General features: G+C 44.8%; 1 long non-coding RNA gene across 3 annotated transcripts; it reads right to left on the bottom strand.

Annotated features, from left to right (window-relative positions):
• Window positions 1-1,672: 1,672 nt before the first annotated feature.
• On the bottom strand, window positions 1,673-9,251 carry LOC119064822 (uncharacterized). Of its 3 annotated transcripts, XR_005085488.2 has the most exons (4): window positions 7,365-7,789; window positions 6,832-7,032; window positions 3,441-3,596; window positions 1,673-2,767 (listed from the first exon to the last, which is right to left on the bottom strand). It is a non-coding gene; the product is annotated as an uncharacterized LOC119064822 (long non-coding RNA). The 3 variants fall into 3 exon arrangements; XR_008390812.1 differs by lacking the exon at window positions 7,365-7,789 and adding an exon at window positions 8,826-9,251 and having other exon boundaries at window positions 1,673-3,596; XR_008390811.1 differs by having other exon boundaries at window positions 1,673-3,596.
• Between the last annotated feature and the right edge of the window lie 1,226 nt (window positions 9,252-10,477).

Genomic DNA, 10,477 nt, shown 5'->3' with positions numbered 1-10,477 from the left:
ATCGAGACAGCCATCCCCATTCATTTACGTATTGTCTATGGCCACTTCTGTGCTGCAACAGTGTAAGTCAGCAGCCGAAACAGACACCTATGACGTGCAAAGCCAAAGATATTTCCTATCTGGCCCTTTACAGAAAAAATGTGCAACAGAACAGGGACTTGAAGCTCCCGAGGATACAAGAAGGAAGACCAGTGAGAAGGCTTTTGTAAAGTCGGAGTAAAACATAACAACCGTGAAGTGCTGGCTGGGTAGCTCAGTGCTCAGAGCACCCTGCCAATACCCCGAGGCTGTGAATTTGACTCCTGGTGTGGGCACATACAAGATTCAACCAATGAACGCACAAATGGGTGGAACAACAACTGATGTTTCTCTCCCTCTCTTTCTCTCTCCCCCACCCCCACTCTCCCTTCTTCTCTAAAAATCAATAAATTAAAAAAAAGAGACAGGTAACAGTGAAAAGGGTGAGAAGGAGAGAGCTGGGAGAGTGATTCTGTAGCAATGCTTCCGAAAACTAGGAAGGGCTTACCAATGTGGGGCTTTCCAGTATTTTCTGCATTGAACATGGTGGTGACTACTTCTGTCCATCAGCGGTAAGAGGCTCTTGTGGTTTTGACATCAGCTCTGACATTCTATCATTTGGGCACGGTTTATGGTAATGGCAGAGGATGGTTTTAGACTCCAGGAGATAGACAGGCTAATGGTGTCTCAGTAATGTTGGCATTCTCTGAGCAAGCCCAGTGCTGGGTATATAAATAGAAGCCAACGGTCACTGGGAAGTATTCCTGGGGCTGAGGTCATCCTCCCCTAATGCTGTCACGGCAGGCCCCAGGCGAGTATCGGGTGTACACCTGTGCCCCACAACTAGGTCAAGTCTGGAGAACATGGTGGAGTTGAGAGGAGCCAGAAAGTTGGCTGGAGAATAACACCTGTGAAAAGGATAAAGCAACCAGGATGACTCAATCACGGCAGGTAACCTGTATTAGGCTTGTACAATGCCCGAGGAATTGCTATGAGCTCTTCCCATGAATTGTTTCATTCAATCTTCACAATCAAAATTGCACGGTAGCTACTATCTCTATTTTACAGATGAGAACAAAGAGACACAGAACCTGCCCACAGAGGCCCAGTTTGGAGGTGGAGGGAGGTGGACTCAGGGTTCCATTCAGGGGACCTGAGTCCAGAACTCCTGGACTCGGCCACCATGCTTCCCTCTCTATTCTAGTCCTCAGTGAAGACTTGGGTCGTTTAGACCAACACGCAGGTCCCTTTGGTCATTTCCCTTCACAACTCTCAGGGATTGAAGTATTTTGTCTACAAGGCAGCATTTACTATGTAATGATCAGGCCATCATTTGTTTGCACAATGCCCCCCCAACACACACACACACACACACACACACACAAAACACAGTCTCATCGAGGCCAAGTTAGGGTTTCCAATGTTCTGTTTACAGCCTGCAGGTAACTCTCACAGCACCCAGATCCACCCCCGTGGCCTCTAGATGGGGACCCACAGCCTAGACACCTAGACTGTCCAGCCCTCTCGGACATATGCACTTAAAGCTCAACCGAGTGGCATGGGCATGACTGTGGGCATCAGGAACCGCAAGTCAGACATAATGTCAACAACAACAGTAACTGTAGCTACCATTTATTGTCATCTATGTGCCTTCCATTTAATCCTCTCAACAACCTGTGGTTGAAGTGCCTTGGGGGGTATTGTCTTCCTTCTCTTTCCCAAAGGAAGGAGAGAGCCACAGAGTTGAAGTCCTTGCCACAGAGTTGAAGTCCTTGCCACAGATCCTCAGAGAGAAAACATCTGAGTCAGTACTCACACGCAGGACTGCCTGACTCTGAAGCCCTGCCGCTAACTTCTTGGCCACACTGACGCGGTTGAGGAATTAATCAGCAACATCCTAGGAACAACTCGATTCAGTAGATATTTATTGATTACATACTATATGCTCAGTATGAAGACTTACAGAGGTAATAAAACAGAAATGGTCCCTGCCTCGCAGAACTTAGAGTTCAAAGAGGTAACTACAGAATGTATTCATTCAACAAACATTTGTTGAGAGTCTGTAAGCCAGAGCCAGGCACACTTCCAGGTGTGTGAGGATGCAGCAGTGGCCACAAAAGATGAGGATGCTCCTCGTAATGTTGGGACCTTCCTTTTTTAATTTTATTTTTTTTTTAAATTATATATCATATTTTTGAAATCAACTAAGAAGGTATCATAAAGGAACATTACATTTTAAGACAACAGAGCAAAAAATAAAAAGACATTTTATAATTTTGCCCCAATCCTTAACTGTTATTATTTGCAACTTAACTAACCTTGATTTTATTTCCAGACCCGTGTAGATGCTTACTTTTTTAAATGTATGTTTCAATTACAGTGGACATATAATATCATATTAGCTCCAGGGGCACAACAGAGGGACTAGACATTTATACACCTTACAAAGTGATCACTCCGGGGAGTTCAGTACCCACCTGGCACCGTCCAGAGTTCTGACTGCACTGTAGACAGGGAGTGGATGAGTTTGAAGGAGAAACCGGAGCCCCGCACTCAGTCCCAGCCCTCCAGGGAGCCATCCAGCTGTCAGTGGGAATCTTGCCCCCCGAGGGGGCAGTCACCTACCCAGGCACTTCCCGGAGTCATGTACCAGGAGGCAGTCCGAGGGGGCTGGCCGGTTCATAGCACTGTCCATCGTAAGTGTCATGGGGTTCACAAAGTACTCCGAAGGAGATGAGTTTCCACTCACCTGCATTTAAAGAGCAACTATGTTGGCGGGCAACCTTCTGTCATAGGGGAGGGGCAGCAGACAGGGTGTTAAAGGGAAGGCTATGATGTTAAGTGTCTGCTCCAAAATGTGTGGGAACAAGGGAGGGTTGATTGTTTTTTGTTTTTGTTTTTGTTTTTTTTTTACTTAAGTGCCTTAGAACTGGAAGGAGAAAGGAAACACATGGTTAGAAAATTTCAAATGAACCAACGACGGGTGTCCCGTCCACAGTCCAAGGAAGGGCGATACCAGCACACCGAAGAGCTTGTGGCATCTGCTTGGAGCGTCCTTGCGATGGGCACGTTGCCAGGAGGACACGTTCTGTTAGATTCTGGGTTAGGGTGTAGGTAGCAAGCACCTTGAATTTATGAGCCCAAGTGACTGTCCCCTTCAGGCAGAGGTTGAGACCTCCGAGGACACCTGGTTCTGGGTGCACCCAGACAGCACAGGTGCACCCAGAACCAGAAAAGGAAAGAAAGAAATTGGGTGCATGCCAATCACAGAAAAGCAAATTAAAGGGCAGGTGCTCCTGCCATAGGACACTCAAGCCGGTGCTTTATAAATGGTTGAAGGTGGAAACCCTGATGTGCTCTAGGCCCATCGTTCCTGCATTTGCAGTAGAGAAACAGAGGCCCAGAGAGCTGACGTGAATCACCCAAGGACACGCAGCAGGATGCTTCTGACTCTTTCCTCAGTGTTGTCGTCACAGCTACCACCCTTGAAGTTTCATACTGTCAGGACAGGACTGGGGTTCAAGCTCAGAAGACAAGCTGTGTCCAAGACGGCAGATGGGAATGTTTCCTTGATTTCTCTAAAAGAGAAATGAATCGTGACCCTTTAAAGATTCAGAGTATATCAAAGGCAGGTCTTCCAGCCAGGATGTCCCCCCCCCCCCGTACCTAGTTCCTTCCTAAGGACGGCTGAGACCTTTATAAGGTGATAGGAGGATAGTCACCATCCTACAGGAGGGAAGTGCTCACGATAAACCTCTAGAAATGGCCTTAAAATTCCACCATTTAGGACTTCCACCTTGGGGAAGGTGGAGCAGACATACTTTTCTCCATTTCTTCTGCTAGGTACAACAAAAATCTCTGCACAATTTAAGTAAGACAAACACAGAAAGGCACTGAAAAGTGGCAAGAAGGCAGCCCGGTGTGGGAACTCAGGACTGGAGGAACAAGGCAGCAGCGATTCCCCTGGGTTTTCTGTTGCTTCCTATGCCCAAGACTTTGGAGCTGAAGAAACTAGCAACCTGCGAACAGCAACAGGTATAGATAAAAACAGAAAAGCCCCAATAAAATGCTACCAAAGCCTGCTCTCTCTCTCCCCAGAGGAGAGGAAAGGAGCAGCCCACTAGCAAGATAGCAAAGGCTTAGACTGTAACTATCTCCTCGAGCCAAACACCAAGGGAGGTGGGAGGAACCTGTGGTCCAGCCCCATCCACGCCATCAAAGGCCTAAAGGTGAGGAGCCCAGACTTCCACCTTGGTGAAGCTGTGATGAGTCCCCCAATTCGCCACCAGGATGCTGTCAGAGAAGACCAAGGAAGGAGCCAGGACTCTCGTCACCACTGGTCTCAATGGGGGCCATGTGGGAGCCTGGATGTCCATCTTTACCAGACAATAGGCACCTTCTTTTCCTGGAGGGTAGCATCAGAGGAGGCCTAATGGAGACTCGAGGCTTTCAACACAGTCCATTGGTCACAAGATCATCCCCATCACGGTGTCATGGAGAATACATGGGGAGCTGGAATGCCTACCTCTACCCGGCAGTAAAGAAGAGCCCCCCATCTTAGATACCGACAAAGGCCAAGTGGGGAACCTAGACTTCTTCCCTCATCTAGCAGTGAGGGACAAGGCAGAGCCCCTTTTCCTCATGTCAGAGAAAACCAGCTAAAACAGAAGATGCAAATAAATCCAGAGTCTCATGACATAAAAAATGTCCACGTTTCCATCAGAAATGACTTGTCATACTAAGAGCCAGGAAGATCTCGAACTGAGTGAAAAAAAGACAATCAATAATCAAATCGATTACGTTAGAATAGCACAGATTTTAATGCAGCCATGATAAAAACATTTCAATAAGCAAATATGAACATGCTTCAAACAAATGAGTAAACAGAAAACCTCACTAAAGAAATAGAAGATAGAAAGGATAACTAAATGGCAATTTGAGACCTGAAAATTACAATATCCAAAATAAAAGTCTCAGTAGATGGATTCGACAGCATAATGCGGTGGGGGGGGCATTGGAAAGAAGCGGTGAATTCAAATACAGAATGACAGAAATCATCCAATATGAACAACAGAAGAAATAGGACCTCCCCCCCCAAAAAAAAAAAACAGGGCCTCAAGGAACTGATGTGGGACCATCATGGAAGACCGAATGTTTGTGTCACTGGGGTCCCTGAAGGAGAGGAGAAAGATGACAAGGATGAAAGATTATCAGAGAAAGAATGACCATCTCAAATTCTGCAACAAGTACAAAGTATAGACTCAAGGAGCTGGGTGGACCCCAAACAAGGTAATTATGTATTTGAACAACAGAACTGCAAAGTCTTTAAAGCAAACACTAACAGAGTGGAAGGAATAACTAGAAAAATATACACAGTTGAAGATTCCAATAGCCTTCTTTCAACAATTGACTTAAAAAACTGGATGAAAAAATCAGCAAGAATATAACACTCAACAACACCATCAGTCAACAGGATCAAATAAGTATTTATAGAACACTTCCCCCAATAACAACAGAACACACATTCTTTCCAAGTGTCCATGGAACATATACTCAGACTATATGTTGGGCATGAAACAAACTTCAACAAATTTAAAAGAATGGAACTTATATCCAGTGTATCCTCGTAACCATAGCCGAATCCAGCTAGAAATCAGTTACAGCAAAATCTCAAAACCTGTGAAAACTAAACACTAAAATTACATACTGAATTTCATTAAAGTTAAAAATCTCACTTTGTGAAAGACTATACCAAAAGTATGAAAAGCAAGCTTTAGAGTGGGAGAAAATACAGGGTCCAGCACAAATAACGCTTCTTTTTGTTACAAAATCATACGTATGTAATTCTGTAACATAATAATATTGCACTCAAGCACACCATATGGCATTTTAGGTGAAATGTTCAAATTAAAACTACAAATTATTGCACCCATGTTATTACCCTACCCACCACACTCAAGTGGGCGTTACTTCTGCCAGACCCTGTGTTTGCAAACCATCCAGCAAAGGACTGCTATCTAGAATACAGAAAGACCTCTCAAAACTCAATGGTATAAAAGCAAACAATCCAATTAAAAATGGGCAAGAGACATGATGAGACGTTTTACCGAAGAGGCGCTACAGATGGCAAATAAGCACATCAAAAGATGTCAAACATCATTAGCCATCAGGGACATGCAAATTAAAGCCACAAAGAGATACACTACACACGTATCACACTAAAATACAAAATATTTGTATATCCGGTGCCTATGAGGACACAGAAAAACTGGATCACTCATAACATTGCTGGGGGAAATTTAACATTATATAGCCACTCAAGAAAACGGTTCTTTGTGGCAGTTCTTTACAAAACTAAAAATGTACTGATCATATGACCCACTGAGCATACTCCTGGGCATTTATCCCAGTAACAGAAAAGTCTTAGGTTCACACCAAAACCTGTACACAAATATTTATGCCATCTTTATTCATAATAGCCAGAAACAGGAAAAGACCCAGATGTCCTTCAACATGGAGATGACTAAACAAACTAGCACATACATATTGCGGACACTACTCAGGAACAAAAACAAACCGTTGATAGAAGCAGCCACCTGGATGAGTCTCCAGAGAATTTTTCTGAGTGGAAAACACCAAGCCTAAAAGGTCACATGTTACAAGATTCTGGTTATATAAGATTCTTAAAATGCAAAATTATGGGAATTGGGAACAGATTGATGGTTGACAGGGGTTACGAAGGGGATGGGGAGGAGGAGAACAGAGTCAGGATGTAAAGGCGAAAGCTGGGGGAACTTCTGCTCATGAACCTACCATTGTCTCAAAATAAGAATCTTCAGCCCTGGCTGGTGTAGCTCAGTGGATTGAGCACGGGCCTGCGGACCAGACAGTCGCGGTTTGATTCCCAGTCAGGGCACATGCCAGGGTTGCAGGCTGGTTCCCTGCAGGCCAGTTTCCAGCAGGGGACCCAGGAAAGGCAAGCGTGCATTGATGTTTCTCTCCTTCTCTTCCGCTCTAAAGATAAATAGAGAAATAAAACCTTAAAAAAAAGAATCTTCATTTTATAAAGTAACTACAACATAAAAAATAAACTTCAGCTTCATAGAACTAAAAACAAATGTATTTAATTTAAACTGGTGAAATCCTAATGAGGCCTTGTACTAATTAACTAACTACCATTATACCAACATGAACTTCCTCATTTTTAAAAAATGTACTAGTGTTATGTAAGCTATTCTCACTGGAGGAAGGTCGGGAGAAGGGTATATGTGATTTTTCTATATTATTTTTGCAACTTTGGGGGAATCTTAAAGTAATTCAAAATACAACATATTCTAATTTTTCACCTTCAGTCAATCTTGAAAGACCTCAGACAAATTTTGGTCCAGCGCCTGTATACGACCGCTGCGTACACACACACACCATCCTGGAAAGAACACGTTCTTCAAAGAGCGTATTGGTTATAAACCGGAAATCTCAACTCAGGTGTGAAAGACTTACAACTTTCTTAAATTTCTGTAATGCAGCTCCATCTGTATTTTGAGCTCCCATTCATCCAATGAAACAGAAATAATCTCAGGCAATTTGTCTCCCATCCCTTGCTCCTTTTCCTGAAGGGCTGGCCCAAGTTTTGAGAAATGTATAGAGAGCCTGACATCAATGTAGGGGACAGAGAATGGGAGGAGCACCCTCTTATCTTCAGGGTCATCTGTCCTCACTGCCCTCTTCTGAGGATCCATCATCCCATCATCCCTCAGTCATTGGTTCACAGCAGCTGCTGCTCAGACATCCCTGGCCCCACCTGCAAGACCTCTTGCGTCCAGCACAGCACGCCCATACCATCTGTATTCATTTCCTACGGCTGCTGTAACACAGTACCACGACTTAATACAAAATGTATTATCTTCCATCTGTAGGTCAGAAGTCTGAAAGGGAGGTTAGAGAGCTAAAATCGAGGTGTTAGCAGGGCTGCATTCCAGGTGGAGGTTCCAGGACCGAATCCACCTTCTTGACTTTTCCTCCTTCTAGTGGCTGCCTGTGTTCCTTGGCTTGTGGCCACATCACTCCGACCTCTTGCTTGCTTCCATTGTCACATCTCCTTCTCTGACTGTGACCCTTTGCATCCCTTTTATAAAGACCCCTGTGATTGCATTAGATCCAATCAGATACTCCAGATAATCTCTGCATCTCCAGATCCTCTTTCACATCACGAAATCTCTTTGCCGTGTTAGTTAGCATGTACACACTTTCTGAGGGTTGTGATGTGGACAGTTTTGGGGGGCAACTATTCTGCCTACAATACCACCCTTGGCACTCAGGACAGCCCCTCACTCACTCACTGAACTCGTTACTATTGCCATGTCCACTTGCCACACCAGGTACAAACCTCATGAAAGCTTGTGTCCCATTGGAGTCTCCAAGGGACCACACCCATCCCTCAATAAACAGTATCCATTTTCTTCGCCTGGGTTTAGAGCAAGTAGGCAAATAAAAAGTACATATGGGCCCAATAATGGTAGAAGTTGGCCTGAAGGCGGGGTCATAGGTCTGTGTTATGGCCTAAACACGTCCCCCCAAACTCATATGTTAAACCCCTACCCCGCAATGTGATAATATTTGGAAATAGGACCCTTCAGAAGTAATTAGGCTTAGATATAGTCATCAGGATAAGGCCCTCAAGATGTGATTAGTGCCCTTACAGAAAAAGAGGACGAGATGATGGCTCTCCAAACCATGAGTACACAAGGAGGTCAGGTGAGCACACAGTGTCTATGAGCCAGGGGAAGAATTTTTAGAATATATCCTACCTTGCTAACACCTTGATTTTGGATCTCCTAGCCTCTAGCACTGTAAGAAATAGGTCCCTGTTGTTTGAGACATCCAGTCTGTGGTATTTTGTTATGGCAGCCAGAGCGGACTAAGACAGTCTTAGACGTGTAGGCCGTGTGTTCAGAACCTGGAATGAGGCCAATAGACTCAAGTGAAGGCAGTGCTCCTGGGTGCTAAGACCAGAACAGAGGACAATTAGGATCTTAGAAGTGTCCCCAAGAGGGAGGATGCAGTTGAGCCAAACATTTCCAGAGGCAGAGACAGGCAGAAGCATCTTCATAGAAAACACCTTTTCATGGAAACTATGAAAGGCATTCCTCTCAATTATCATTTATAACTACCAAATTATGCATGTTTCCATTCTTTCATCCATTCATTTAGCAAACATTGACTCACCCTCTATATTTTGTCAGCCTTCTACAGCTGTGTAAGAAATTACCATAAACTGAGCATCATAAAACAGCCCAAATTCATTACCGCACAGTTTGTAGATTGGAAGTCTGGACGTGGTGCAACTGGATTTTCTGCTCAGGGTCTCACTGGGCGAAATCAAGATGTCAGCCAGGGGTGCCGTCCTGGTCTGGGTGGCAGGGTCTGTGGTTACTGGCAGAATGAATTCAGTTCCTTGTGGTTGTACGACAGTGGTCCCCTCTACCTTGTCAACTGTCTGCCAGGGACTGCTCTCAGCTTCTAGAGCTGCTCTTTGTTGCAGCCCCCCCAGTCCTTCCATGAAGGCCTCCCACATGATTGAGTCTGGCTTAGGTTGCCCCCCTCCCCCGCTGTGAGGGGTCTTACCCGTCATTGACTTCTGACCAAGCTTTGGGGGCAGGGAGAGAAAACTGAGGCAGGGTTTGCTACCAGAGACAGGCTTTGTCTCCTGCGGCTGGCATTCCAAAGGTCGTCCCTCGCCCTTAGCCACAAGGGGTAGAGATACAATTCCTAGAACCAGGCAGAGTGGTCCACAACAGATTACAGGGCAATAAGTGCCCGTTCATGAGTAGAGCAATATTCTGAAGGACTTCAGAGAAGGCAGGATTCACTCTCTTGGAAAGGGTGGAGGAAGGCTCCCTGAAGGAAATTACATTTGATCTGAGTCTTGAAGCACAGAGGAGGGAGGGCATTTCAGGTACTGGGTACGTTTACAAACATGGGAAGGACCATAGCAAATTCAGGGAGTGGCAGGTAACGCAGCGACCCTGGAATATAGAGGACACGTTTAGAAGAGGCTGGGAGAGTGGCTGGAACCTGTTTGTGCAAAATGACCCGTGCATCCTGAAGAAATGGGAGGTGACGAGAGACTGTAAGCAGGGAAATGACAGAGCAAGATCTCTGTGTGTGTTTTCTTATTATCTACATCTGGCGTAAGCTCTGTATCCCAGGCCCTAGAACAGTGTGTGGGAAAAAGTAGACAATTTTTAAAATTTATGTAGGCACACATACACAGCAAAACATTCACAGTGATTTGGGGGGGGAGGGTGAGTGAAACTGAGTGATATCGATCTACCTTATATATTTATTTTTGCTTATGTATTCCTTCAACAAATATGTTTTATGTATGTGACCTTTTAGAATTGTCAACATGAATATTTATTGTTTTCACATAATAAATGATCATAGTAGCTGACGCTTA

The sequence above is a fragment of the Artibeus jamaicensis genome, unplaced genomic scaffold (genome assembly GCF_021234435.1).
Source record: "Artibeus jamaicensis isolate MK-2021 breed Jamaican fruit bat unplaced genomic scaffold, CSHL_Jam_final scaffold_916, whole genome shotgun sequence".
Lineage (NCBI taxonomy): Eukaryota > Metazoa > Chordata > Mammalia > Chiroptera > Phyllostomidae > Artibeus > Artibeus jamaicensis.
This window is presented reverse-complemented; position numbering and strand designations above follow the sequence as displayed.